Below are 27142 nucleotides of genomic sequence, written 5' to 3'. Positions count from 1 at the left end.
GAGGGACCCACTAAATGTGAACATACCGGAAATACACAGCACCACCTGAGAATTTGGCCGACAGTACACTGGGCAAACGCAGTTCTGTAATTCGAAACGCTGCGAGGAGCTCATCAGAATCGTGCGACTGGGTGAGACAAAAAAAGTCTGCGATAGCAGAGCATGGCCGTAAGGAAGACCACACCGTTGACTTCCAGAATACCAAGGAGCTTTGTCAACCAACCTGCTGCTGGGACAGCGTCATAAAGGAATAGGTATCTACTGAAGTACGGGCTTAATAAAATCTCGTCAGAAAAGACGAAGGACACCAAGTGCGGCGTAGAATCCGAAGTTATCAGCAATACGAGAGCGCGACTAGCACCGTCCGACTCGCCAGACGAGCCCGGAATGCCCACGCAGAGATGCAAACAGCGCACCCATTATTCCCCCACCACTGCAGCCTCGCGACCTTCCCTCCATTAGCCAGGTACAGAGGGTACCCCTCTGGTATAAATATCACAGCAACGTATATGTCCACCTTTCGCCAGAAGATGACGAGTGTAGTACCCGTCGAAACGTTGCGATATTTGAATACTGCCACCCGGCTACAAACCTGAGAGCTTTCCACCAGCAATATGCGCCGAGAGAGCCTATATTCACTCATACTTTATTTCTCAATAATTCAAGTGAAATCTAAACCCACCAGTACTTCAATTATAAAGAAAGCACATAAAGATTCGTTTGACGCTTTTCTAGGAGACAAGTTCCACTCTTTCCGGTCTGGCTTTACAAGCTTAGACCAGATGCGGTTTGAATTCAACAAAATGGTACCAACGCAAATTGAGAGATGTATATCAAATAAATTAGTAGGAGATGTTACGGACCCTCCTTGAACACAAAAAGAGTCAGAGCATTGTTGTAGAAGTAGAGAAAAAAAAACCATGACAAATTTAAAAGAATGCAAAATCCCCAATATTGGCGTAGCTTTACGGAAACTCTAAATTTAGCGCTAGCTTCAGTGCGAGATGCTTTTAATAGTTTCTACAACGTAAGTCTGTCTCGAAATCTGGGAGAAAATCCAAAGAGATTCTGATCATACGTAAGGTACACCAGCGACAAGATGCAATCAATACATACACTGCGCAATAGCAATCATCATGTAGCTGATGACAGTGCCATTAAAGCTAAGCTACTAAACCGGGTTCTCCGAAACTCCTTCACCAAAGTAGGCTATGTAGATATTCAAGGAATTCGAATCGGAAACTACTTCAGACACGAGTCATTAAGATATTTTTGGTGGAGCGAAGCAGCTTAAACCATTTAATAAAGAAAATTCCTCCACTCCAGATCCTTTATGACCCAGGTTCCTTTCAGAGTACACTAATACAATAGCTGCATACTTAGCAATCACACACAACCGCTCGCTCGTCGAAATATCCATAACGCTCAAGTCACGCCAATACCCAAGAAAGGAAATAGGTGTAGTCCGCTGAACTACAGATCCATATCACTAACGTCGATTTATAATACGATTTTGGAACATATACTGTGTTCGAATATTATGAATTACCTCGAAGAAAACATTTTATTTACGAATACTCAATACGGATACAAAAAACATCGTTCTTGTCAAACACAACTATTACTTTCACGAAGTAATGAGTGATATCAAAGGGGGACATCAAAATTATTCCAAATTTTTAGATTCCAAGAAGGCTTTTGACATCGTTCCTCAAAAGCGATTTCCAATCATATTGCGTACCTATGGAATTCCGTCCCAGTTGTGCAACTGGATTCCTTAATTCCTGTCAGAAAGACCACAGTTCGTAGTAACTGGCGGAAAATCATCGAGTAAAACAAAAGTAATATCTGGCGTTCCTTAAAGAAATGTTACAAGCCGTCTGATCACCCAGCAATTATAACGGTATAAACACCTAATCTAGTACAACATGAACGGCATAAGAGACAATAGGAGCAGTCCTCTTAGATTCTTTGCAGATGACGCTGTCATTTAACATCTTGTAAAGTCGTCGTATGATACAAACCAATTTCAAAATGATGAAGACAAGATATGTGTACGACGTGAAAAATTGATAATTGACTCCAAATAATGAAAAGGGTGAAGTCGTCCACATGAGTATTAAAAGAAATATGCTAAAACTCGGTTACACGATAAATCAAACAAATCTAAAGGCTGTAAATTCAACTAAGTACTTAGGGATTATAGTTACAGATAACTTAAATTGGAATGATAATCTAGATAATATTGTGGTGAAAGCAAACCAAAAATGACTATTTATTGGCAGATCCCTTAGAAAGTGCAACAGGTCTACTGAAGGGACTACTTAGACCACTGTTCTCCGCCCTCTTCTGGAGTATTGCTGCGTGGTGTGGAATTTGCATACTGCGGGGTTGATGGAGGGCCGATGGCAAAAGTACAAAAAAGGGCAGCTCGTTTTCTGTTATTGTGAAATTGGGGAGAGAGTGCTACGAGCATGATACGTGAATGGGAGTGGTAATCATTAACACAAAGGCGTTTACTGTAGCTGCAGGATCGTCTCGAGAAAATTCAAGCAGCAGCTTTCTCCTACGATTGCGAAAATATTCTGTTGTCTCTCACCTACATGTCAAGAAATTATCATTATTATAAGAGAAATCGGAGCTCACAGGGGAAGATGTAAGTGCTCATTTTTCCCGAGCGCCTTTCTCGAGTGGAAAGGCAGAGAAATAATTTGAAGGTGGTTCGATGAACACTCGGTCAGACAGTTAATTGTGGATCGCAGCGTGGCGGTAGAGAATGTAGTCCTTTCCAGCAACTCTCAGTTCCTGAGCTCTACTTCTCATATCAGAGACAGTTGCTCTGATTTTGACTCGTCTCGATGATACACACTCAGATACCAGAATTAAGATAAGAGACGAGTAGGATGCATCGCTGGTACATTCCCATATTTTGCTCTACTGTAAAATAAAACGATGCCTCGTAGTGGTTCTCATAAATATACACCTTATTCACACTAGAAGACAAGTACAGGACAGTATTTGTTTCTATATACGCTACCCACCATAAATTTGGAAGCACCAGCTTTGGTGTCAAGGGTATATGATAAGTACGGTTGCACTGAAGTAGAGAATTAATCCAAACCGAGCAAAATAGGAGTAATCTACACGAGTTATTGGTTAGAATACAGAATAGTATGCCCAAATAATAAAAGTTATAGGATACCTCTTAATATCTTGTTAGAACTCCTTTTGCCAGGAGTAGTGCACCAACTCGATGTGGCATGGACTCGACAACTCGTTGAAAGTCCCCTGCATAAATATTGAGCCGTATTGCCTCTATAACCTTCCATAATTGCAAAGCTGTTTCCGGGGCAGAAATTTGTGCACGAACTGATCTCTCGACTATGTCACACATATTTTCAGTGGCATCTACGTCGGTCGAGCTTGGTGACCAAATCACTAGCTCCAATTGCCAAGAAGGTTCTTTAATCCTAAAAGAAATCCATAGTTGTTTGTGAACATTAACTCCATGAATGGCAGAAAATGGCCTCCAAGTAGCCGAACGAAACCATTTCCACTCGATGGTCGTTTCAGCCGGACCAGAGGACCCATTCCATTCCATGTAAACACAGCCCACACTATTAAGGAGACACCACCATATTGCACAGTGCCTTGTTGACTAGGGTCCATGGTTTTGTGAAGTCTGTGCCAGACTCGAAAGCTACCACCAGTTCTTAACACCAGAAATCGGGACTCATCTGACCGGAACACGCTTTTTAAGTTATCTAGGGTCCAATAGATATGGTTACGAGCCTAGGAGAGGCACTGCAGACGATGTGATGCTGTTAGCAAAGACACTCTAGTTGGTCGTATGTTGCCATAGGCTACTAACGCCAAATCTCGCAGCACTGTCCTAAGGATACGTTATTCATACGTCCCACATTGATTTCTGCGCATATTTCACGCTATGTTGCCTCTGTGTTCAACACAAATTAGCGTTGAAGATGTAGTACACTATTTCTTTTGATGGAAAGAGACTTATCTGTACATTTGAACAACTGTTTCACTCCATCAGCTTTGGAGTCAAGGGTATATGATAAGTACGGTTGCACTGAAGTAGAGAATTAATCCAAATGCCATACAATTCTTCAGTGTTACACGCTTAATGTGAGAAGTCGCTGCAGTGAGAAAGAGAAACTGGAATTCATGGAGGGGGAGGGGAGGAAAGTCGCCACTCTTTCCTCGGAGCCTTATTGCCGGACAGACCTAAAAAGAATGAAGGTACTTAGCAGCCTTCTGTAGGTGACGTGGTCAGATATCCAGCTGGTGAAATGACCTCTGAAATGCGAGTCAATGACGTGATGTTGCTAGCATTTTAGATGAAATAAAAGTCACAGTGATATTTGAAGTTGTAAATTGGTAGTAGGCAACAGATTTACAGATTTTTTCCCCCCGTCCGCGTAAATGTCAACGAGCTGGCTGAGACCTGGAGGCCACTTCAGATATCTTCCGGCTGCGTCACGTACATGATTCAGATGTGTTCCGGCTACGTATCGTATACGCCTCATGTAACCAAAAGCTACTGACGATTCACTTCTTGTACTACGTGTCCGCAGCGTCTCTAAATTCCTTAAATTACTTCATTTTCCCTTTTAGCTGCAACTGTATTCATTGAGTTGTTGCAGTTTGGGTTTATGTGGCATTGTCAATCACTAGATTTGATCTCAAGTTGCGACCTATAAGGAAATTAAAAATAACGTCTTGTGCGGCTGTGTCATACTTAATGATAGAGTCAGTGAGTATACAGGGTGAACATTAATTAAACCGACAAACTGCAGGGACGAATTCCTGACTGTGAAAGCGGAGGAAAAAAAGAAGTGTCGGAAAAGCATCGTTGCCGCAACAGAAGGCGCTGGTGAACTACAGTTACTCTGAATAAGTGCCCTTTGTTCCCTTGTGTGTTGCAGGCTGTGTAATTGACGCAGCGTACTGTTAGCAGCAGAATGGTCCAGTATTCAAGTCGGAAAGAAGCCGAGATGGTGTTTGTGTACGGCCAAGTAGATGGAAACGGTCGAGAGGCACCGTCACAGACATCAACCGCATCACCCAACATTTCAAGTCTTTTTCTTTTTTTTTGGGGGGGGGGGGTGGGGTGGGGTGGGGTGGGGAGGGGTTCTGCACGATATTGAGACGAACCATAGTAAAAGTTCCAGGCAAGTGGCCCACCAATAAGGCGCAAGCCAAAGTGCGATTATGTGTATTCTGCATAACAACCGCTACCACCTCTATCACCTGCAAAGATTACATGGATTATCGGCAGCGGATCTCCCCATATTGCAAGGATTTTTTCGATGATTTTTGCACCAGACCATTACAGTTATAGGATTCCTGTCATCTGCAGTCTTTACGGACGAATCAACCCTTATCACAACTGTCATCATTACTCTGGATAATCGTCATCTGGGGGCTACAGATACGGCACGTGGTCAGAGGAACTTTCATTCGTCAGCGCCATCTGTTGTGGCAACGATGCATTTCATGATATACGTTCATAGGACCTTTTTTCCTCTATTTCCACTTAGGAATTCGTCTCTGCAGTTCGTCGGTTTATTAATGTTTACCTTGCATAAGTATTATTTTCATGCAGGTTGTGTCAGTCAACGTGCAGAGACACAACCCTACGAGGACTGTATTTTAACGTATTTCTGTGCTGTAATATGACATATATTGTGTTTGACACAGATTGCGACAGTGTATTTATTTCAATTTTTCAATTACAATTTTCATAAATTTTTAGCATATGCGGAATGAATTTTTATATTTATGCTGTCACCAGCGAGTAAAGCGGCAACTAGAAGAAGTCATTACATTAGGTTCTGACAGAAAAATAGCACGGAGAACGTAGGCTGATAACTGTTAAATGATAGTGTACCACAAGTAAGAAGAAGTAATAAAGAGAAAGGGTAATAACTAAAGGGAAAGTAAATTGCGGAATACATTATGAGAAGCAGTCCGCTGAAAGCAGTTAATAGATCAGGAAACCTTATGAGATACTCAAAAGAAATTAGTTAACACAGCCGAGAGATCAAGAAGGAAGCTCCCGCGGAAGATGAAAGCAAAGACGTACCGCCACGATTTATTCTAGCGTGAGATTAATGTGTAGCTCACGCACGATATACCTTAGGAGAAAGAGTAGATACGTCGTAAGATTTTGTTATGTTTGAGTATTAACAAGTGTCATAACTATGTTTGTATGCAGCTGTGGAGAGAACTGCTGCAATATTCATTTATACTAACGTAAAGAATGAAGACATTTATATGCTGTAGTACGTCTACGCTGGACGAACGTTAGAAGTGAGCGTAAGGCGATTGCAATCAGTAGCTTCTTAAAGTTCAGTTACAACAGCGACTGCAGGATCGCCAAGCGAGCATGAAAGGGGAAACTTCAAGAGATTTTCCGTATGCAAATATTTTCGTTTCTGCTTTATACCGTATGCGTGCCGTCGAAGCCAACAGTGCAGCCGGTCAAAAAACTGGAAAGGTCTGTCAGAACCGGATGAAATATCGATAACTGAATCAAGCAAGCCGGCCGCGGTGGTCTCGCGGTTCTAGGCGCGCAGTCCGGAACCGTGCGACTGCTACGGGCATGGATGTGTGTGATGTCCTTAGGTTAGTTAGGTTTAAGTAGTTCTAAGTTCTAGGGGACTAATGACCACAGCAGTTGAGTCCCATAGTGCTCAGAGCCATTTGAACCATTTTTTTTAATCAAGCACGATCCGATCCACGCATCGGCATCGTAGTCCCTTCCCAGGGAGTGGTAACAACTTTCTAATTTTGAATTATGTCGTTTAGTCTACATCTCACAGTGAACTGAAGTGACTGTATGGCATTACCGGACGGGAGCCCCTGCCTGGGATTGTTCTGCAACATTTTTTATACCAGAGAGAATGACCACGAGCTGCAGTGTTGTTCATGAAAAGTAGCATGGCATCTGCACTTCATTTCACTACGACTCGGTAGTGTGTTTCATAAATGGGAGTAATGATTATTTTTTCCCCGATAGAGAAACTCGTATTGCAAGTAACAATGGGCACCGCAGTATGCAATCGACATTGAGAAAGGTTCTCCTTTGAGTATGGTACAAAGGTAATGGTCGTATGATAGTGAATTTTTGTTACGACTCTACAGCTGACAAGCCTGTTGTGTTGCTGTAACGCTAGAATGAAATGATGCAGCATCTGAGATACCACGACCAATGCTTTGACTGTTGGTCACTGCGAGTGTTGTTAAGGCCTACCACACTGAAGGGGATCAATATTACCTTTTAAAGTGAATGTTGTGGTTATTATAGCTTTCAGTCCAAAGACTGGTTCATACAATTCCCCATGCTAGTCTTTGCTGCCCACGCCCCTTCCTCTCCGTGTAACTACCCTACATCCAATTGAACCTCATTATGTAGTCAGACCCCCGTCTCTCTCTACAAATTTCACGCTCCACACCTCCTTACAGTCCCAGCCTGTTGATGTTTCAGGACCGGCCCTATCAACCGATCGCTTCTGTTAATCAAATTGTGCCAGAAATTTCTTTTTTCTCTAATTCTTTTCAGTAACACTTCATTCACTATACAATCTACTCATGCCAATTTCAATGTTTTCTATATAACAACATTTCAAAAACTTCCATTACCATCTCTGATTATGATCGCCGTTTCGCTACCGTACGTGGCTACACAACAGACAAATACTTTTAGAAAAGACTTCCTAGCACTTGTCGCGCTTCAGTTCTTAAAAAAAAAGGAACATCCTTAGATAAGCTGCCGAATGTCACAAGTTCATTGACCACAGCAGGCGTGATCTGACAAATAACCCCTTGTGTACGAGGTCGCGAAAGGCCAATCATGTTTACGGCTTTCAACGTACCACATATTGTCTGTCATAGAACTACAATATTTGGCACGTAATGACAACAGAGTGCGTGACTGGAGGTACCCAATGGCGAATAAAGAACGAGTCTACGGAGCGCAGTTTAACAGCTTAGTCGACCAGTAACTCTGAGCAGTGCTACACTGCTGATGGCCATGATTCAAAGTGGAGCAATGGCACCGATAAACAAAGCAAACATTGCACTGTATCTACAATAACAGTTGCTGTAGCTGACATTTCGTTAGAAACGAACTGACGGAATTTCGCAGAGTGAGAGAAAAGTGGCAGATGAAATATTAGCGTTTCTGCAGTATGAGTCAGTGGAATGTATGACGACGTATACGCTCGACTGTGAGTGCAATGTACGTGAGGAGTACAATAATGACGATACGTTCTTCATAGGTGAAAGCGATACTGAAACTGGTGTCGAGCTGTGCAGTTCATCATCCTTATCGGACTGAAAACCACAAATGCCTCCTCCAATGAAACGTCGTAAAGGAAAATCATTGTCAAAGGAGCAGGTGCTATACATAATTACGTACGTGGAAGATCGTCCGCAGCACAGTAAAAAACAATTATGAACCAATTTCCAGAAAGTCCGCAGCAATATGACCGAGTAGTGCAGAAGAAAAACTACCGATATTCAAGGGAGGACAAGGCACATTTCTTACAAGAACTGTTGTTCGTGCGTTTCAAGGATACTTGATATAATTTACAGGATGTGCATGATAGTAACCTGTATTATACACATCAAACTGCTCGCAACATAGGCTAGATAACATTGATTTCAGGGGAAGCAGTGGATGGTTGTATAATTAAAATGGAACTACAGAATTGTAAGACGTAAGATAATTAAATTTCAAACAAAGCGTGAACTTGATATTGCACAGAAAACTGCGGAATCGGCTCGAAAATTTGTAGATGAGAAACAATTTTATCCTGTCGTTCAGTAAAGAATTTGTTTCCATCTCTGACAAATCGGGCTTAGAAGAAGAAATCCACATGAAATGGATCCTGGAAATTAGAGGACCAGTAGGGTTGTACCAAGATCAACTAAGACTCATGCCTTAACGGGTTAGTATACAATATGCCGACTGTTAATCTAGATTGTAAATCAGCTGGAAAGTTATTTATTATGCTGTGAGAAGATGAAGGTGCCCTACTTATACGATTCATTCTAATATGGGTGATTTTACAAGCGCAGTCTACAACTATGGTATGTGCATTGCTTTTGGCCAGCAGCTTGTCAAAATGATTTGCATTTGCTAGACTCCTGGACTGCACATAAAAATTATACTCCTTTAGATCACAATATCCCTCCTTAAAAGTGTGTGACACTGTAGTTCATACCATCTGAAACAACTGGGCAAATTCAGTCTACGAATGTTTGTTTATTCCGTGCCTAAAAAACGTTATCGGACAATTTGCAGTAGCACGTTACAGGCCAGTCAGTTTCACGATAAGATCCGCGACAGACTGTTCCGCATTCGGTTACGTGCATTCACATTCAATCAATTCTCATCTTCAAATTACACAAATATGATGTTATGCACATTCTTTAGGAGCGGATAACTAGCTGAAAGTTCTGCACGGTTTGCAGTTACCAAGGAATTCGTCTTCGTTCGTGATGGTGCGAATTTTGTGATCACTGTTTCTCGCCGTTTTTCATTCATCGATCATTGTTTTTTGATGAATGGGAAACTTAAAACTTTTTTTATACTTTTTCATAAGTGTTCAATATGTCCCCTTGAGATGTGCGGCATAGATCAACCCGGTATTCAAACTGTTCGCACACTGCAGAGAGCATGTCTTGAGTTACAGCTTCCACAGCTGCTATCATGCGATGCCCAGTTCATTCATTGTTGTTCGTAACGGAGGCACATAAGGAGAATTTTTTATAAACCCTTTAAAGAACAAAAAATGGCCAGTAAACAGGAAAAGACCTGACCTTTTTCAGAATGACGTCGTATATCCACTCAAACATGTGTTGTTTTCTTCAGTACATTTCTAGTCAAATCAGTAAAAGTGGGACGTAGGAAACTTGTGCGAAATGGAATATTTACATCATTTAACCTACTAAATCAGGCACCACAAGTGTAGATCAAGGGAAAACCTCACAGAGGTGATAATGAAATCATCAAAACCAATAAAACTGTTTAGTAACACAGAGAAAATAGATTCCACAATTTTAGCTACATCTAGGTCACAAACGGCAAGAATCTTGACTACACTCGCTTTTGAAGCTTTGAAGCAAAATTAGTTACAACACTAAAAAGAAGAACGTGTACTCGAAGAGTGGAGTGAAAGATCAGTTTCCATATAAAATTGTTACATGTCAAGGAAAGTGCCTATTCAAATATGAGCATTGGTGTTTCGTGATGATTCAATAATGCGTGAAACGCAGAAACATAATAATCATTTCTTTAATTAAGTACAAAAATAATTAAAACAGATAACCTTACGGCTGGCTGTCTCGCCGGTAGGAGCGATAGTTTCGTTCCAGCTGCCAGACGTTAACAATTTTCGCCACAGTTTGTTAACGTATGGCGGTTGGAATCTAAGTTATCAGATTAGAAATAAGGTAGCGATAGCTCAAGACACGAAAACCAACAAAGCAGCAGAACTGTCACAGAACTGTCGCAACTGGCTGATGAAAATCTATTGCAGACATTCGAATAGTTCAGAATATATGGTTAACGGAATAAATTACAACGGATTAGATGTGCGTGTTAATTCATCCTTTACATAATAAAGGAGATGAGACTGATGCCAGCAGCTACAGAGAAATATCACTGCTGATTGTTGCACGCAAGATCACTTCCAAAGCGCTACTTTGTAGGGTAAGGAGCAGATAGACAAGGCCGAGGAGTATGGAGATGGATTTCGGAATGGAAGGTCATGCGTGGGTCATATTCTCAGTGTTACTCGCACAACCCAAGACAAAATAGTAGAGTACATGGCCTATGACACTGTGTTTGAGTTTCAAAGAATCTTATGACACTTGACAGAACATTTCTGCTTCTAATATTGAAAAAGACTTGTGTGGACGATAAAACAAAAAAAAAAAAATTGTCAAGCACTACCAAACACAAAATCTAAAGCGAAATTTTTAGGAGGTATATCTGAAGCTTTAGACCTGCGAACCGTGTTAGACAAGGATACAGTCCAGCCCGTATTTCGTTCAGTTGTGTTACTGTAAATATGACGTGAGAGTGGGAACAACCACTCGGGAAGTGTTCAGTAAATTACAAAGTGTAACTGTATCATAAAAATAGGAAAGTAATAGTTCTGGCTACAAGGGAAATCAATATTTTGAAAAGAATAACAAAAGAAACAAGTCTTCAAATGTCTTGTGCAAAAACAGAAGATATGGAAATATTAAAGATGCGCCGAATTTTACGAACAAAAGTATCGCAAATATTAAGTCACCATCATCATCATCTAAGACTGATTATGCCTTTCAGCGTTCAGTCTGGAGCATAGCCCCCGTTATGAAATTCCTCCATTACCCCTATTCAGTGCTAACATTGGTGCCTCTTCTGATGTTAAACCTATTACTTCAAAATCATTCTTAACCGAATCCAGGAACCTTCTCCTTGGTCTGCCTCGACTCCTCCTACCCTGTACTGCAGAACCCATGAGTCTCTTGGGTAACCTTGTTTCTCCCATGCGTGTAACATGACCCCACCATCCAAGCCTGTTCGCCTTACTGCTACCTCTATTGAGTTCATTCCCAGTTTTCCTTTGATTTCCTCATTGTGGACACCCTCCTGCCATTGTCTCCCGCTAGCGTTGCTGCCTCTTGATCAAGGGGTCCCGGGTCCGATTCCCAGCCGGGTTGGGGATTTTCTCTGCCTGGGGACTGGGTGTTTGTGTTGTCACCATTTCATCATCATCATTATCACCATCATTCGTAACAGTGGCTAGATCGAATTGTGTAAAAATTGGGACTTTGTACGGGCACTGATGACCGCGCAATTGACTGCCCTGCAAACCAAACATCAGTCATCATCTTTCTATAACACAATCACTATTTACTGTCTTCAAGTAGTCATTACTTCTCTGTTTCTTTGGAACTGACACTGTTTTCTCTTTCAGCATAAAAAAGCACGAATATGTTTGCATACCAAAATTTTTCGAAAATTTTTAAAGGTTCTAAGGAAGATGCAATGAGGCAGTTTTAACTCCAATTTTCAGTCAGTCTCTTAAATAAACAGGAACATATTCGCACTTTTTGCACTCCGATAAGAGCATCTTCCGCTGCTTCCCCGCTTTTCCCTGTCACATGCGGGCATGTAATTCATTTCAAAAGAAATGTATTGCTCAGTGAAACTGAATTAACGCAAAACTAGATTTACACTTCAGACAGGATTTTATGTGTAAAATATTTTGTATGTGCTTCACTGCTTCATCATGGCGTTCCCAGATGATAACGGAGACACTTTACACCATATTTCTCCGTGCTACGTCACTTAACAGAGCACGTTTTCACCTCACATCGGATTGTACGTGAGAATTTCACGTGCTCAGATAAAGTAACTTTGAACCTCCGTGTCTTGAAACGGATAAAGATATCAAGAAAATTTTCACGATTGTTAGAGATTGAGATCTTAGGAAAATGTTGTAAAAAATTCAGCCATTTGCCATGCATAGCATTCTTGGAATCTCGGCTGGCTTTCCTTTCGGTTCGCTGGTGACCGCAAAAATATAGTAAAAAACCCTCTTTGTGGGATTTTCCGAGGAACTGTCCATCATCTAATAATGCCTGTATAATATTCGGACTTTGACCCTGTACTGTAGGACAGTGACACTAAGATAACCATTCTGTTGGGAATACAAATGATTCCGAGCCCAAGAGCTGACCAGATCACCTGACGCTGCCTTTTTATCACCAATAGAACCCGAGGTCTGAGCACCGGAGAATACAGTTTTGATCCTTGGAGTTTTGGAACATACACTCCTGGAAATGGAAAAAAGAACACATTGACACCGGTGTGTCAGCCCCACCATACTTGCTCCGGACACTGCAAGAGGGCTGTACAAGCAATGATCACACGCACTGCACAGCGGACACACCAGGAACCGCGGTGTTGGCCGTCGAATGGCGCTAGCTGCGCAGCATTTGTGCACCGCCGCCGTCAGTGTCAGCCAGTTTGCCGTGGCATACGGAGCTCCATCGCAGTCTGTAGGCACATCTCCATGCAGTTGCAGACTGCTCGACTATAATTGCTTGAAACCTACTCGAGAAGACAAGTGACACGTTTAGCAGAGAGGCATCGCTTACAGGCTGTTGCAAACTGTGAGAACATTCTATGTTTTATCCTCGTCTGTTCTTCAGTTATGACGACGACTCTGCGCCACACGCATAAAAAGCTACACAGTCAGAATTTTCGCTCTTCTTACGGTCTCTGAATCTATCAGCTGAGGTTACAAAGAAACGGAATATTGCAGCAGCACACTGCTGCAGTTACTAAGTTACCACTTTTGCAAGACGTCAAGATGTTGAAGTCAGGAGGCGCAGCAGAAGACAGGTAACTAGTAGCAACTGTTGCGTGCTTAATTCATAACATCCAGAACTGCCGAAGTTTGTTTTACCGTATGATCATTCTCATATTTTTACTCTCGAAAAATTATACGAGAACATTTGTTCTGGACGCAACACGTGAGTTACAAAGGGCTACGTTGAAACTCAGTCTAGAAGCTGATGCTGTTCTTACCTTAATCAATTGACAGCGAAAACACATGCTAGAAGTGGGCGTATTAGGAGTGTGTGATGGCGTGGGATTGCTGTACCAGTCTATTTCTGAATAAAAAAAAAGAAACAACGTAGTGAATCATTTGTTCTTCAGCAAAGCTCTATTTCACACTATCTTCACATTGAAGAAAAACTGTTTCATCAGAATAAGAATGAATGTACATTATCAGAGCGCATCTGTGTCTTATTAAACATAGTTACTGAATGCTGGCATTTTGAAATTAGTCTACCATTCTGGCGTAAGGCGTTAGTATAACAAACAAAATACTTACTGTTAGCAGTCACTGTAAATGCGGGAAATATTTTGCGCAATTAACTTCTTGACTCAGCATATACTTCTATCATGTTGTCCGAGTGATGCCTGTGTTGTCCACAGATTAGATATCTGATACCTTTGATGGTAATCCCTGTCCATAATCAAATTATGTTGTTTGTTGTTGTGGTCTTCAGTCCTGAGACTGGTTTGATGTAGCTCTCCATGATAATCTATCCTGTGCAAGCTTCTTCATCTCCCAGTACCTACTGCAACCTACGTCCTTCTGAATCTGCTTAGTGTATTCATCTCTTGGTCTCCCTCTACGATTTTTACCCTCCACGCTGCCCTCCAATGCTAAATTCGTGATCCCTTGATGCCTCAGGACATGTCCTACCAACCGATCCCTTCTTCTAGTCAAGTTGTGCCACAAACTTCTCTTGTCCCCAGTCCTATTCAATACCTCCTCGTTAGCTACGTGATCTACCCACCTAATCTTCAACATTCTTCTGTAGCACCACATTTCGAAAGCTTCTATTCTCTTCTTGTCCAAACTATTTATCGTCCATGTTTCACTTCCATACATGGCTGCACTCCATACAAATACTTTCAGAAACGACGTCCTGACACTTAAATCTATACTCGATGTTAACAAATTTCTCTTCTTCAGAAACGCTTTCCTTGCCACTGTCAGTCTACATTTTATATTCTCTCTACTTCGACCATCATCAGTTATTTTGTTCCCCAAATAGCAAACGTCCTTTCCTACTTTAAGTGTCTCATTTCCTAATCTAATTCCCTCAGCATCAACCGACTTAATTTGACTACATTCCATTATGCTCGTTTTGCTTTGTTGATGTTCATCTTACACCCTCCTTTCAAGACACTGTCCATTCCGTTCAACTGCTCTTCCAGCTCCTTTGCTGTCTCTGACAGAATTACAATGTCATCGGCGAACCTCAAAGTTTTTATTTCTTCTCCATGGATTTTTATACCAACTCTAAATATTTCTTTTGTTTCCTTTTTCTGCTTGCTCAATATACAGATTGAATAACATTGGGGAGAGGCTACAACCCTGTCTCACTCCGTTCCCAACCACTGCTTCCCTTTAATGCCCCTCGACTCTTATAACTGCCATCTGGTTTCTGTACAAATTGTAAATAGCCTTCCGCTCCCTGTATTTTACCCCTGCCACCTTTGGAATTTGAAAAAGAGTATTCCAGTCAACATTGTCAAAAGCTTTCTCTAAGTCTACAAATGCTAGAAACGTAGGTTTGCCTTTCCTTAATCTTTCTTCTAAGATAAGTCGTAATGTCAGTATTGCCTCACGTGTTTCAACATTTCTACGTAATCCAAACTTATCTTCCCCGAGGTCGGCTTCTATCAGTTTTTCCATTCGTCTGTAAATAATTCGCGTTAGTATTTTGCAGCTGTGGCTTATTAAACTGATAGTTCTTTAATTTTCACATCTGTCAACACCTGCTTTCTTTGGGATTGGAATTATTATATTCTTCTTGAAGTCTGAGGGTATTTCGCCTGTCTCGTACATCTTGCTCACCAGAAGGTAGAGTTTTGTCAGGACTGGCTCTCTCAAGGCCGTCAGTAGTTCTAATGGAATGTTGTATACTACCGGGGCCTTGTTTCGACTCAGGGCTTTCAGTGTTCTGTCAAACTCTTCACGCAGTAAGGTATCTCCCATTTCATCTTCATCTACATTCTCTTCCATTTCCATAATATTGTCCTCAAGTACATCGCCCTTGTAGAGACCCCCTGTATACTCCTTCCACCTTACTGCTTTCCCCTCTTTGGTTAGATGGTTCAAACGGCTCTGAGCACTATGGTACTTAACATCTGTGGTCATCAGTTCCCTAGAACTTAGAACTACTTAAACCTAACTAACCTAAGGACATCACACACATCCATGCCCATGGCAGGATTCGAACCTGCGACCGTAGCAGTCGCGCGTTTCCGGACTGAGCGCCCAGAAACGCTAGAACATCACGCCCGGCCCTCTTTGCTTAGAACTGGATTTCCATCTGAGCTCTTTATATTCATACAAGTGGTTCTCTTTTCACCAAAGGTCTCTTTAATTTTCCTGTAGGCAGTATCTATCTTACCCCTAGTGAGTTAAGCCTCTACATCCTTACATTTGTCCTCTACCCATGCCTGGTTAGCCATTTTACACTTCCTGTCGATCTCATTTTTGAGACGTTCGTATTTCTTTTTGCCTGCTTCATTTATTGCATTTTTATATTTTCTCCTTTCATCAATTAAATTCAATATTTCTTCTGTTACCCAAGGATTTCTACTAGGTCTCGTCTTTTTACCTACTTGATCCTCTGCTGCCTTCACTGCTTCATCCCTCAAACCTACCCATTCGTCTCCTACTGTATTTCTTTCCCCCATTCCTGTCAGTTGTTCCCTTATCCTCTCACTGAAACTCTGTACAAACTCTGGTTTAGTCAGTTTACCCTGGACTCATCTCCTTAAATTCCCATCTCTTTGCAATTTCTTCAGTTTTAATCGACAGTTCATAACCAATAGATTGTGGTCAGAGTCCACATCTGCCCTGGAATTGTCCTACAATTTAAAACCTGGATTCCTAAATCTCTGTCTTACCATTATACACTCCTGGAAATGGAAAAAAGAACACATTGACACCGGTGTGTCAGACCCACCATACTTGCTCCCGACACTGTGAGAGGGCTGTACTAGCAATGATCACACGCACGGCACAGCGGACACACCAGGAACCGCGGTGTTGGCCGTCGAATGGCGCTAGCTGCGCAGCATTTGTGCACCGCCGCCGTCAGTGTTAGCCAGTTTGCCGTGGCATACGGAGCTCCATCGCAGTCTTTAACACTGGTAGCATGCCGCGACAGCGTGGACGTGAACCGTATGTGCAGTTGACGGACTTTGAGCGAGGGCGTATAGTGGGCATGCGGGAGGCCGGGTGGACGTACCGCCGAATTGCTCAACACGTGGGGCGGCGTGAGGTCTCCACAGTATATCGATGTTGTCGCCAGTGGACGGCGGAAGGTGAACGTGCCCGTCGACCTGGGACCGGACCGCAGCGACGCACGGATGCACGCCAAGACCGTAGGATCCTACGCAGTGCCGTAGGGGACCGCACCGCCACTTCCCAGCAAATTTGGGACACTGTTGCTCCTGGGGTATCGGCGAGGACCATTCGCAACCGTCTCCATGAAGCTGGGCTACGGTCCCGCACACCGTTAGGCCGTCTTCCGCTCACGCCCCAACATCGTGCAGCCCGCCACCAGTGGTGTCGCGACAGGCGTGGATGGAGGGACGAATGGAGACGTGTCGTCTTCAGCGATGAGAGTGGCTTCTGCCTTGGTGCCAATGATGGTCGTATGCGTGTTTGGTGCCGTGCAGGTGAGCGCCACAATCAGGACTGCATACGACCGAGGCACACAGGGCAACACCCGGTATCATGGTGTGGGGAGCGATCTCCTACACTGGCCGTACACCTCTGGTGATTGTCGAGGGGACACTAAATAGTGCACGGTACATCCAAACCATCATCGAACCCATTGTTCTAACATTCCTAGACCGGCAAGGGAACTTGCTGTTCCAACAGGACAATGCACGTCCGCATGTATCCCGTGCCACCCAACGTGCTCTAGAAGGTGTAAGTCAACTACCCTGGCCAGCAAGATCTCCGGATCTGTCCCCCATTGAGCATGTTTGGGACTGGATGAAGTGTCGTCTCACGCGGTCTGCACGTCCAGCACGAACGCTGGTCCAACTGAGGCGCCAGGTGGAAATGGCATGGCAAGCCGTTCCACAGGACTACCTCCAGCATCTCTACGATCGTCTCCATGTGAGAATAGCAGCCTGTATTGCTGCGAAATGTTGATATACACTGTACTAGTGCCGACATTGTGCATGCTCTGTTGCCTGTGTGTATGTGCCTGTGGTTCTGTCAGTATGATCATGTGATGTATCTGACCCCAGGAATGTGCCAATAAAGTTTCCCCTTCCTGGGACAATGAATTCACGGTGTTCTTATTTCAATTTCCAGGAGTGTATAACCTATCTGATACCTTTTAGTATCTCCAGCATTCTTCCATGTATACAACCCTCTTTTGTGATTCTTGAACCAAGTGTTAGCTATGATTAAGTTATGCTCTGTGCAAAATTTTACCAGACGGCTTCCTCTTTCATTTCTTAGCCCCAATCCATATTCACCTACTATGTTTCCTTCTCTCCCTTTTCCCACTGTCGAATTCCAGTCACCCGTGACTATTAAATTTTCGTCTCCCTTCAGTACCTAAATAATTTCTTTATGTTCTTTTTATTTCTTCAATTTCTTCGTCATCTGCAGAGCTAGTTGGCATATAAACTTGTACTACTGTAGTAGGCATGGGCTTCGTGTCTATCTTAGCCACTATAATACGTTCACTATGCTGTTTGTAGTAGCTTACCCGCACTCCTATTTTTTATTCATTATTAAACCTACTCCTGCATTACCTCTATTTGATTTTGTGTTTATAACCTTGTATTCACCTGACCAGAAGTCTTGTTCCTCCTGCCACCGAACTTCACTTATTTCCACTATATCTAACTTTAACCTATCCATTTCCCTTTTTAAATTTTCTAACCTACCTGCTCGATTAAGGGATCTGATATTCCACGCTCCGATCCGTAGGATGCCAGTTTTCGTTCTCCTGATAACGACGTCCTTTCGAGTAGTCGCCGCCCAGAGATCCGAATGGGCGACTATTTTACCTCTGGAATATTTTACCCAAGAGGATGCCATCATCATTTAACCATACAGTAAAGCTGCATGCCCCCGGGAAAAATTAGGGCTGTAGTTTCCCCTTGCTTTCAGCCGTTCGCAGTACAACAACAGCAATGCCGTTTTGGTTATTGTTATAAGGCCAGATCAGTCAATCATCCAGACTGTTGCCCCTGCAACTACTGAAAAGGCTGCTGCCCCTCTTCAGGAACCACACGTTTGTCTGGCCTCTCAACAGATACCCCTCCGTTATGGTTGCACCTATGGTACGGCCATCTGTATCGCTGAGGCACGCAAGCCTCCCCACCAACGGCAAGGTCCATGGTTTATGAGGGGAGGAATGGAATCAGCACTGATATAATCTTTCTGTGGCAATGGTAGAGAACCAGAAGTCTGGAGCCGCGTTCTTGGAAGTCAATATAAGCTTATCAAGGGAAGCAAAGGCATTTAATACAAATGTAGCGTACGGGAGGACTTTTTAACTTACACTACCTAATATCAATGCATCTCGGGAAAGTAAGATTTCAGAAATATACACTTAATGTTTCAGTATTTACCATCTACTTTCCTGAAATAGACTTTTTTTCTTTGTGTTCCACAGCCGGTATCATCTTGTTAAAAGTTAAAAGCTCGTTTTGGGCATGGTTTAAGCATTTGACAAAAGCAAAATATATTCACATATCACTTCACGATTCACCGGTTCTTCTACCCATCGAGGTTATTTATCTATATAACTCTGAATTTTCGCTCTTGTAGTCTTTAGATTTGTTAACTTGCAACATCTATTATACACAACCCACTGAAAAACTAATGGTGTTAACAGAAAATTATGACCAGTAGATTCATTTGAGTATATATTATGAATAATATGTGAATAAGTTACATATCTTTACTTGAAACAAAGATATATATTAAGACACGCAGGACTTACTAGGTCATATTTGCCAAAACACAAGTTCCTGTATTGTTGTTTTTGTAATAAATTAACTTTATGGAGAATCTGTTTAGGGATACTGAGTACATCATGTAGTACACGAATTGTTACAACATGTCTCCACCCCTTTTTCTGTCTCCATTGGCTAGTTTTAAGTATTTGCATACGTGACTACCACTACAATCTACCGCCGATGACTGATAAGTCCAGAACAGTAAGCTGAGAGCAGTGCCTAAGTGCAGTAAAGTTAATATCGTATTTCGCTCAGCTAATCACTGACCGTGCCCAAGTCATGTATGTATCCAAGGCTTAAAACGAAAAAGCCTTACACGTGACCAACCAGTTCGGATCATGCTTACCGGGTCTCTTGAGTTCATCAATTTTTATCGTACAGCCACAGAACTAAATAATTATGATAGTGTGAAGAAAAAAAAGTGTGGAGCGCATGTAGGAATGGCACGCAGGTTCTCCACTCCCCAGGCAGGTGTTTTCTTCGCTTGGCTAACCACATGGGTACATAAATGGCAATTGTAAAAGTTTCTTTTCTCGATTTCTCTGAAATTATACGTTTGCGGGCCGCTTATATACGATGAAAAATGGCAAGATTTCAATACTATAGCGAACCAGTCAATTTCGAGTCGACTGCACGTCTTGAACCTTACGGTTCCAAACCGACCTCTAGCAAGCAGCCGTCATGACCTGACACGACATACTTTGCAGGGATGGCGATAAATTCCTCATGACAACATTCGGAGGCTGTTTGCAACGGACACAGGAGTGCGTTCATTGCTGTGGGAATCACTCTAAATATTATTGTAGATAATGGACGTCCGCTGTGAAGCAGTGTTAGCTTAACAATTTAACACTCTTTATGTGATGAAAATCTTCGCAGTGTCTCATAAACATAGGGCTGACGCTTCATGGTGCAATACTTGCCATTTATGTCAGTGAAAATTTTCGAATTGTTGAGTTTCCCTTTTTTATTTAAACTTTTCTTCATTCATGGAGCCTTCAATAACAAATGCTCGACTCATTTGAATTTAAGTGATGAAATACACTTATGATACGATGTTAAGCGAAACTATCATCAAAGAAGTTTGAATCCACAATTGCTTACACACTGGGCTCACATTCCAGAGGACACGGTTCAAACCCGCTTCCGGCCATCCTGATTGAGGTTTTCTATGATTCCCGTAAATCTCTTCAGGCACATGGCGGGATGGATCCCTGGAAAGAGCACGGCGTCTTCCTTCCCCATCCTTCCCTAATCCGTTGGAACCGATGAGCTCGCTGTTTGATCCCCTCCCCCAAACCAACGAAGCATGCGGTAGTATTCGTCAGATAAAGAATAAAATGCTACCGAAGAGGAACGGACTTTCCAGTAGACCGTTCCGCCCCAAACCACCGTATATCCAATAACCACCGTAAACAATTATTTCCAACAGTGTTGTGTACAAAGATGGCTAAGAACAGGCTCATTTAGATGGATAAACGTTGATTGTGAATAATAAAAAAACAGACGCACCATAGTTAGAAATCATCCAGAAAGCTATAATAGAAAAGCGAATCCGCTCACTTTTATAGGCAGACTACGCAACTTGCGCGACAACAGTTGGAGCCTTACTAAACCATAAAAGACGTTCATTTGTTAAACACTTCACAGTCTATGCCCACCCTAGCACCTAAATACGAATTTATACGACCGAAACCTGTCTTCCACGGTAGTCCATTCTTCCCCGATCTCCCTATTTAGAGCATAAACATAGTATCAACACTTTCCAAATCCTTTCTCTTCACCTAGACAGGATTCGAGGTGACGATTTTCTTCTCACGAGTTACCAACGCTGCCTGGTGGCCACTGAGACTGGCTTTTCGAAAAGTCACCTACACCTCTGGAGCACAGCAGAGAACTAGGAAAGCTGCTGACACAATAGGAGGGACCGAATGAAGTAGCGCAGCGTTAATGAGGCTTGAGTCGTATTTGGGAGGCGCGGGCTTTAAAAATCCGCCTGACCTACTGGGTTGAGAGTCTACTTTGTTTCAGCCAAATGCAAAGATGTTCCATTAAATACGAGTACTGCAGATTTCTTTCCGACGGTTGTCCAAGCAAATTGAGTAAATAGTGAATACTGTACCCTTTGTAACGAATACTTTGAGCTTAATCAGCAATAAATGTCACGAAAGTCAAAGATTTCGTTCGTCACGCAGTAAAATTATTTCCATTGTAGTTATCTGCTTTATAAGTTTAAAGCAAAGTTATCTCTCTCAACAATATGAAGAGCTACCAACGAAGCAGGATTGTACTGCAAGCTCATTCATGATACTTCATAAACGTTTACTTGCGTTGATACTGAGTGATCTAGCTCCTTGGACATATGCTTAAAATGCTGCAACGGGAACAGCAAACAGCTGATGTTCGTTCGAGAAATCAGACGTTTTCCTCATCGTTCAGTAAGTCGCACCTGTAAAATACAGGTAAGTAGACTGCTAAGTAAGGACTACTGCCGTCGTTAGACGTCTTAGTTAGTTACGAGGGAGTGAGACTTTCGCTACAGGACGGAACTGCTATCAGTCTTTAATCGAGTTTAGAACGAAATTAACTTTGCCATAACCACCCATAATTTTTCTGGGTCGTTAGAGTAGAAAATTGTTCTCGGCTGTTGGCAGAGAGTGGAGGCAAATCTGATACAAGACTAACAGGGTCGATTTAAAATATATGCCGTAGCAATTCTACAGCCGACGCGATTTTGAAAGCCTTTACGTCTTCTCCACGTAGAACCGATGACAATTACCGAGAGCACTCTCCCTTTCGTTACTCTGAACTGCCAAGTTTACAAAAGACGCAGTGCTACCAACATACCAACTCAAGTGTATCTGTAGTGTACGGTACAGGAAACAAAAGTAAGATATCGCCTGAATCTAAGTTAGGAGTTAGTAAGAAAGAATTGTGAGCAAAACCGGTTCCACAGAAGGTCCTTTTTCTTCGGACACAAAACGTGGAGGGAGAACAGTCATCTTCAAGGATCGCACCTAATAATCGATTTTCCGCGTGACTAGTGCTATTTTGTATGACATAATATCGAGCTCGTGAACGGATTTACTAACTGACCCGCGACTTCATTTTTTTTCACAATGTTCTGAGCTCTTCACGACTAACACGTCGTTTTCTACATTGCTGCCATCGTAGTGTCTGTGGACAGAAACAGCAATTCGACTTCCGATGTTGCAATTCAGTCACACTGGTGTTTCTCACGCATTGCAGTAAGACGCAGTATACACCACAGGGAACTCCGTGAATTAGACGACGTACACCAAGATTCTGTCACAATGGTCACACCAGAATGATGAGATGGACGTTCGGTACATCACTAAGGTGCCGATAATGAAAGCTTCAGAAAAAGATGAGAGGAAGTCCTTAAGCATATTTCTTTACCGACATTAACATGATTTTATGGCTGTATGCTAACCACGTTAAGTCTAAAGGTAGTCCTCGTAGTAGCACTAAGATACAGACAAATTTTTCCCGTTTTTCTGATTGTCAACTGTGTAGGCGAAATTAAAGCGATAATCAGCCCTTATTCGTTGGCGGGACAGACAAGAGGGATCCTGCTTTACACCTATTATTACTTATCATTGCAGACCACTCACCACAACTATTTTCGGACAGGGTGCGTGACAGTCCGTTCACAGGCTCCGTCAAGCACTAGGACTGCTCTGTTCTGATTTTCATCTCCACCGGTCTTTAACACTTACGGTGGACGTAGTAACCAAAATACAAATTTAAAAACAAGAGAAATGTAAGCTAGTTGTGATGTGACTTATGAGAATTTCTTTTCTACTTAGAATGTTAACACAATAAGATACTGGTGGTCGTGGATCGATGTGGAAACGATAGTTCTAACGTAACCCAAAAAAATTCGATGACGTACTGGAAAGTAATGCCTCCGAACTTTTCCATGTGAAAACTATTAAAACTTTTAAATGAAACGTTATTAACATTCTACGCCTTTTTCCTCATGTGAACATAATTATTTCTCAACGGAGCCACTGTGAGGACAAACATTTCTCCCAGCGGGAGAACAGTTTTTTGATACAGTGACGGTAGAATGTTTGACTTTTTTGACGAAACCAAAACCTCACCTCTGCTTGCACCGCTTCATCACCGTCAAACTGAAGTCATTGAAAGTGTTCTTTAAGCTTTGGAAACAGATGAAAATCAGATAGGGTTAAGTCGCGACTATGGCCATGATCGATGACTATAAACACAAGGCATAGCAGTGTTGCAGATGTCGCAGCGCTCGTGAGTGGTCTGGTATTGTCATGCTGAAGAAGAGGGTGATCCGTGTGTGGTCGAACTCTCAGAATTATAACGTCTATTACAGCACGCTGTCTCTCAACCACCAACATAGTTACGTAAGGCACCGTTATATTACACCCTACAATTCGGAGCTCTCTAGTGACAAAGGGCTGCGAATATGTAGACGGGAAGAGCAAATATGTAAAATGTTAATAACGATTGTTTTATTTACAAAACTTTAAGGGTTTCCACATAAAATTTCCGAGGCATTACTTTTTAACACGCTCTCGTAAAACTTTGAGCCTCAAATTACCGTGTTTATTAGTTTTATTAATACCATGTCTAGAGAGCACAGGTAATACAAAATCAAATTTTCTAATTTTTTAAATGAGAGTGGCCAACAACAGTCCGATACCTAATTATAATTCTCACACACACAAAGTTGACACTCGATTATGAATCTTTACATCAGCACCTAACTGACCGAAATTCTGGGTTTTATTAAAGCAATTAATGATAATGACGCGATAGCTCATTGGGAACTAATACTAACTCATACAGTTACTTGAAATACAGTTCAAACCACTGAGTGTTGCTGGAGAGATCGGCTTATGTATTAACTCTGACCAGCTGACATAACAGTGGTCAACAAACTTCGATGCTTCGTGTCTTACCTTAATCACGTTTTTGCTGCATTTGTATATACTGTTCACTATGAATTTGCCACCACTAAGAAAAATGCAGCTGTAGATTTAATAACACTGAATGCGCACAAACTCTTCGATGAAGTTATTGGGGTAATTTATGGCCTTATTCTGTCTCTGGACACGAAAGAAACAAAAAATTGCGGAGCACAAAACGAGTTCGAGAAGCCATGGTGCGCAAACTGTTAATGATTTGTTTTAAATTTATTTTTCGATAATATCACAAAACCAAAATACGTGTGTAGGAGTTTTCATTTGCTGCGACATACGCCTCTGTCATGGTATTATTAAGCTCACTTCACCCCAATTTGCATCTTTAAATGGAATTTCGAAAAACGGTCGAGCGTATCCTTTTTCACTTGGCTTTGCTATAGGTAAAGGACGTCTTCTAGTGTTATTAAAAGTTGTTGCTCAGATGAGAATAGATCTCGATATCTTCAGATAATGTGCAACAGTCAGTGCACCAAATCACCCGAGCCCTCAAAAATGATGTTGAGATACACTGACTTGTCAACAACTTACTTATATTGAAATCAGCTTCCTTAATTCTTCATACCACATTACGTCTGCTAAAAGTATCAGTCTGATGCAAATACAAAGATAATATATTTCCATTTCTGTACCGTCCTGATCAGAACCATTGCTAGTGAAGAGTTTCCTGTCGGTGCAGCAGGCGACGGCTATCAACTACGTGACGCCTGACAGCATCCGTCCAGCAGACGGCAAAGTTGCGCTCCTTGCGCGAAATGATTACAACGTACGTTGCAGCATTCGCGTTAGCAAGCATTTCTTTATTTTTTTTTCCTCGTCTGATTTTCCGAGTTAAATATTTTCGTAAAACCGATTAACAACAGCTGTGTGACCGTTTCATTGCTAATGTATATGACGCCGAGAATATTTAAATCTTTGATGTATCATTGCCGATAAATTTTACTTGGAAAATAGGGTGGTGCATGCATTCTATCGTTTATCTTCAGCCCGCTGTAATGCAGGTTGCTGCAAATGTATTAGCCAACTGTAATTTTTTTATATGTGGTTCCAGTATTTTTCATGTGCTGACATATTGAACGTTGCACATTTGATTGTTTTGAAGAGTGTTGTTTAAAACGTATAAACCGTGCTCCAAATGAAAAAGTCTTAACTTTTCTGACAATTTTTTTCGCTTTGGATATTAATAAGACGGAGGATGGAGGGTTGTAGCTTTTGTGTAGCCATCTTTACATTTGCCCTTTAAGTTTATACGCTGCCAAATCGAGAATATCTGTTAATATTTACTGGTGAGAAGACATGGTGCCTTTATATCCGCTGCATTAAAAGACATCACTGGACAAGCCCTAGCAAAAAGATTTTTGCAGCCAGCGTGAGTCCACAACGATCAAGTTATAGTGACCCTTTGTAATTTTTCTTTGTATTTACTGAACCAACGAAGTGTGATGGTTACATTGGTACAGTTAGTACCTGATGTATGTTAATTTATGAATAATGACCAGATAAACAAGGCATCGAACTCATTACTAAAGGTTGCAGGCTCTATCTTTACTTGTATCAAAAATCTAAGCAGACATCACAGAAAAGCGCAGCAAACAGAACTTCAGTACAAAAGTCTACTATAATCTACTTCACTCTTTTAGTCTGAAAGATAATTCAGCGTTGAAGGCATACTATTTAAGATAAATAACTGATACATACAAGGATCTTAGGCTATACAGTTTTTTTTTCATAAATCGCTTACTGGAGATGTAAAGACAACACATTTACTTCATGAAAGCTTCATATCATACCTTTGAAACTACCTCTTTAATTATTTTTTTTCTTAAACGCTGACCTACAGAATTTTCCCTGACGAAAACAACTCAGTCTTAACCTATTAATTTATTACCCACAATACACAAGTCCAACACACTCTGACTGCTATACGTTGACAACATAAATTCGAATAATCAACACAAAACAATAGCCCTGAATTGCAAGAAATCCTAACAATAATACAAATCAAAACAATATGAAATTAAAGAAATGTGAAACTACCTCCAAATCTCTTAATTGCCTAAACTCATTTCAATCACGAATCCCGATCGTGGAAACCCCATTCCTTTTCATAATTCGCTTACGTCACAGAAAATTTTCAAAACACGAACTACAGCAATTACAGCAAATAGCAACAATGTCCAGCTAAATAAAAAGTATAGTAGTCTATAGACTTTTAACTAAAAGGAGGCATGTGGTTAGCAGAAAGAAAGATTTTGTTGAAGAGCAAACAATGTATTTAGAAAGTTTTATCTTATTCATGTGACATCCAGTTCCGAATATTATGTAGTTGTCAATAATTCCACTATCCAAAAATTATCAACAACATTTGTCATCATACATTTCCTTGCATATTTTCTTATCAACACATCATTTCATCTCACTTTACTTTGCGTGTCCTACCAACACAGAGGTTCCACTAAGAGAATCATTTGCATACACTTCCCTATCCACTCGCTAACTGCTAGTCCGTCCAACCACAGAATATCTTGCCGAGAGCGCAGAGCGC

Source organism: Schistocerca gregaria, chromosome 2 (assembly GCF_023897955.1).
Source record: "Schistocerca gregaria isolate iqSchGreg1 chromosome 2, iqSchGreg1.2, whole genome shotgun sequence".
NCBI classification, from domain to species: domain Eukaryota; kingdom Metazoa; phylum Arthropoda; class Insecta; order Orthoptera; family Acrididae; genus Schistocerca; species Schistocerca gregaria.
Note: the sequence above shows the minus strand (reverse complement) of the source record.